Source organism: Triticum aestivum, chromosome 1D (assembly GCF_018294505.1).
Source record: "Triticum aestivum cultivar Chinese Spring chromosome 1D, IWGSC CS RefSeq v2.1, whole genome shotgun sequence".
In the NCBI taxonomy this organism is placed as follows: Eukaryota; Viridiplantae; Streptophyta; class Magnoliopsida; order Poales; family Poaceae; genus Triticum; species Triticum aestivum.
This window is the reverse complement of record NC_057796.1, coordinates 189,452,503-189,457,277: the sequence shown is the minus strand read 5'-3', so window position 1 is coordinate 189,457,277 and position 4,775 is coordinate 189,452,503. Positions and strand designations below refer to the sequence as shown.

The window sequence follows — 4,775 nt, the reverse complement described above, 5'->3', positions numbered from 1 at the left end:
CTTTCTCATATATTTGCCTTTGTGATCTACTTTTCCTTTGCATTTATATTCAGATCTATTAAACCAAAAATACAAAAATACCTTGCTGCAATTTATTCTTATTTATTTTATTTGGTGTTCGATCTATCAATCTACTACAATGTTATCTCATGTCTGTTTGCCTATCTTGAGGCGACGTACCCGGAAGGGATTGACAACCCCTTTAACACGTCGGGTTGCGAGGATTTCTTATCTATGCGCAGGGGCTGTTTACGCTGTGTTGCTTGGTTCTCCTACTGGTTCGATAACCTTGCTTTCATATCTGAGGGATATACCTACCGCCACTGTGCTGCATCATCCCTTACTCTTTGGGGAAATACTGACGTAGCTTCAAGCGACATCAGCTACCAGGAGAAAAGCCTCCCTTGCCGGGCAGGAGAGCCTGGTGAGGAAAGGGTTACCCCTGAAAGAAAACTCCCAAGACGCCCCGGCAGGGCCTTCCGGGACTCGCGGAGGCAGAACCACCTCACCACGACAGACATCGTCAATCAGTGTGGTGTCAAGCCGCAAAGTGACTAAGTGGCACACATTTGCCACATGGCAACCTCTTTCTATAAGAAATACCTACAGACGACACCCGTCCTATGATGTGTCGAACAAGCAGGTGCGAAGCTGGCAAAACAGCCTCGCAAGGCTTGCTGGGCAAGAAACAATGTGACAATGAGCGCCGCATTTAATGCGCCATGTCAGCCTGCAGACTTAGGTATGCACTAAAGGAATCAGCTACTTTGCCGTCTGCCACGGCGGACGGCAAAGGCATGAACGGCGGACGGCAAAGGCCTTTGCCGTCAGCCGCGGAAGGCAAAAGGCTCCGGCAAAGTAGGCTACGGCAAAGACCTACTTTGCCGTCTGCTTTCGGCGGCTGACGGCAAAGGCGCCTTTGCCGTCTGCCGCGGACGGCAAAGAAGCGGACGGCAAAATGAGTAGTGTTAGTGTCCGTTAGGTGGCTAACGGCAGCCTTTGCCGTCCGCCAGCTGACGGCAAAGGCTGCAGGCTCTTTGCCATCTGTTGGCAGATGGCAAAGAGACCAAATAGGCATTAATTCTGTTTCTTCTTATATCAATTCATTTTCACAGAAAATCAAGCACATATATATATATGACCAATATAGCATATCCAACACATATTACCAATACTCATGAACACATATATATCCAACACATGTTACCAATATATAGTCATGAACACATATATATCCAACACATATCCATGAACACATATCCAACAAATATTACAAGGAATTATCTAAAACTAAATATCTATTTTCCTAAAAAACTATCTTATTACTAAGATCTTCTCCGGATCTTCTTCTTTTCTTCCAACCTGCATAACAAAAACACTAAGAAAGAGAGAATGGGTTAGGAGTAGAAATGTAGCATTTCACTTGGTGAAATGCAATGCCCTAGGAGCCAGTACTTGAGATCAAGATAATCAGCCAACCAGACCAAGTCCCAACACATCCAACCACCAGCAGCTTAGAAGAGATAACTATTAAGGAGAGCTACAGAAGACCTCAAGGTATACTTGAGGGATTATGTGCTCAGACAGCCTGGAAGTGCCAGGGCTAGTTCATCACAGCACAGGGATAGTCACATGTAAATTAAGCCTAAGAGAGGGGGGCTCAGACCAGCATCACTGCCCAAATCAGATGTAGTATCTGTCTTATCAGTAGAAAACTAGGAAAGTAACAGCCAAAACCAAGTATAGCATCTGTTCATAGGCTATTAGAAAGAGACAAATAGGAATAGCCAAACCAAGTGGTATCTATTCATATCAGTATTAGAAGTAAAATAACTAAGAACAAGTGAGTATCCGTTCATATGAGTAAAGTAACCGACCAAAGTAACAACTCCAGGATCAACTAAACAGAACAGAGCAGTACAGGAGTATATATACTTCACAAATACACATAGATGGTCACTGACCAAAACCCTGACACAGCAAGAATCCATCACAGAGAGCTCCAATACAAGTTGATGCTCATCTACAGCAGCTAACCACAGCTAATAGAGCCTCACATCCCACAAGATCAAGATCTAGAGCTATGCATTAGAGAGATCAGGAGGGGAGCAAGGAGAAGCTCACCAAAAGGAGTTGTAGCCGAAGTAGGATGCAGCCACACCATCACTATGGTGTGACCAGCATCACAACCAACACCACCACAACAAGCCGGAGCTTGCCAGAGAGCACCACAACGGTGGCACCAGTGAGAGCACGGGCATGAAGGCGCCAACCAGGGGCACCGCAGCACGGAGGCGCCACCCAGGGGCCCCACCGCGCCACGGCACATCCAGCACCGCCGGCGACGTGGGCACATCCAGCACCACCGCGCCACGGCACATCCAGCACCGCTGGCGACGTGGGCACATCCAGCACCACCGCGCCACGGCACATCCAGCACCGCCGGCGACGTGGGCACATCCAGCACCACCGCGCCACGGCACATCCAGCACCGCCGGCGACGTGGGCACATCCAGCACCACCGTGCCACGGCACATCCCACAACCACAACCACGGCACATTCAAGTTGTGAAGTGCCATTCATGTGTCACTAACATGTGGCCCCAGGGCACTTTTTAGGTATACATCTTTCTGTGGTACCAAGTTAAAAAAAATCTTGGTACTAGTTGGCATGCTAAGACCCAAAAAATAATATTTACTGGTACAGTTTGGCGAGTTTTAGAATATTTACCTGTTGTTTCTCAGAGCAACTAAGCTTGCCACCACATCAGCTAATAAAGCATAAATAGGCCCATATGCATGAAGGAAGTATTCTGATCCAAGTAGGAAGGACTGTGGCTCATACCTGCGTTCATCAAAAGAGAACAATCAAAACAATAAGCAGGCAGCGACGAGTGCTACACAGTATAATTGCCCAGGTGAGCGTTCGCAAATGTCATCATCAGCTTTAACATAGAAATCAGAATCGAACAACGCATAGGCAGCCTTAAAGAATGCTAACCTAAAACATAAGATCAAATCAGTTCCCATATGAAGAGATAACATAATGATATGATACTAGCTATACTGTTTACGTTTTGTATGGAAGCCTGCTATACTCCTCCTCAAGATCTAAAAGCACAAAATCATCATATTCTTCAACCTCTCTTTCAAGAGCTGCCATCTTAGACTTGTCATTGCTTTTGCCGATCACAAATCTGAATGCCAGACCAGTAGCTTCCTCCAACCTGCACTAAAGTGAACATGATGAGAATTGCAAGAGCACTTAAGCGACATCATCACTGGATAGAAACCAAAATAAAAAATAGTTGTGACAATCATCAAGCAACAGAACTTGGGCACGTTTACCACTAGAACTCTAGAAGCAAATGTACAAATTCCCTGTATAGAACAATAGATTGTCCAACTTCATGCATCATTCTTCGAACTCAGGAAAGAAACTAATTAATCACTATTTATCAGTAGTAGTGAGAAGAGTGCAGCAATTCAAAAGGATCAATACGTTCTTCTAGAGTGATTCCGCTAAAATCATGAGTATATCGCAAACTCGCAGGAGTTATGTCTAAGAGAACCACCAATGCCTAAGAATTAGCAAGTCTGATGCCACAGCAGATAACTCATAATCAAACTCAAGGAGCAAACATAGAAACAAATGAATCCAATATCCATATGATCGACAGGGTGAACTTTCCATATGAATGAATGAATGAGCTAGCTATCGATCTTAAAATTCAAGTGACCAGCAATGACTTATGTTACTGACTGAGAATTATAATAGCCACAGGATGATTTGAATACGCCGCAGTCAAAATCTAGATCACAAAAATGGACAAACGGAATGTTAGGCAACCGACCAGATCAACAGTTCAGCACTAAAGCTAGATCTCGAGCAACACAAGCGAACATGAACCAGGAAGCTGTGGTACCAGCGACAACTAACCGAAGGAGACCCTGCCGATCGGAGGGGAGCCACGTCCGCCTGAGCGCGCGGCGGCGGCCGACGGAGCCGAACCCGGTGAAGATCCTGACGAAGGCCATGACCTTGTGCCTGCCGCACGATCCGGTGGCGAGGCCCGCCGGGAGGTCGGTGGCGCCGCCCGCGGCATCCCCGGGGCGCCGGTCCCAAGCGACGGAGACGGAGAGTGGGTGCGAGGAGTCTGGGCAGCGGCCTCGCGGGGCCTCGACGGGCGCCCGGGAGAGGGAGACCGCGGCGGCGAGGAACCCGGCGAGGCCGAAGAGGAGGCAGGCCGCGGAGACGGCCGGCGAGGAGAGGAGGCAGCGGAGCGAGGAGCGGCGGGGGCGGCGGTGGGTGCGGATCTGGTGGGCGTCGGGGAGGGGAGAGAGGGAGAGAAGAGATAACGGGCGGGGGGGAGAGAGGGAGAGAAGAGATAACGCGCGGTGGGTGTGGATCTGGTTTGCCGTCCGCTGTTTTGTCTAGCAGACGGCAAAGAGGGGGCGTTTTTTTTCCGTAAATGGCTCGTTAGTGGGGGGCCACCTCTCTCTTTGCCTTCCGCCAGCTGACGGCAAAGATTCTTTGTCGTCCGCCAGCTGACGGCAAAGAAGTGACTGATGGCAAAGGCCTGTTTTGCCGTCTGCCATTTCTTTGCCGTCTGCTTTTGGGTAGCTGATGGCAAAGACCTTCTTTGCCATCCGCTAGCAGACGGCAAAGAGCTGGCAGATGGCAAATTAGCTGATTCCAGTAGTGATGATAGCACTATTTGCTATCTTATCAGTGCATAATGACTGATTTGCCACTGTGGTGACCCCTTAGCCTA

At 48.4% G+C, this 4,775-nt stretch overlaps 1 pseudogene; it reads right to left on the bottom strand.

Moving 5' to 3' along the window:
- Positions 1-2,727: 2,727 nt before the first annotated feature.
- LOC123158329 (probable beta-1,3-galactosyltransferase 14) lies at positions 2,728-4,290 on the bottom strand (annotated as a pseudogene).
- Positions 4,291-4,775: the final 485 nt, after the last annotated feature.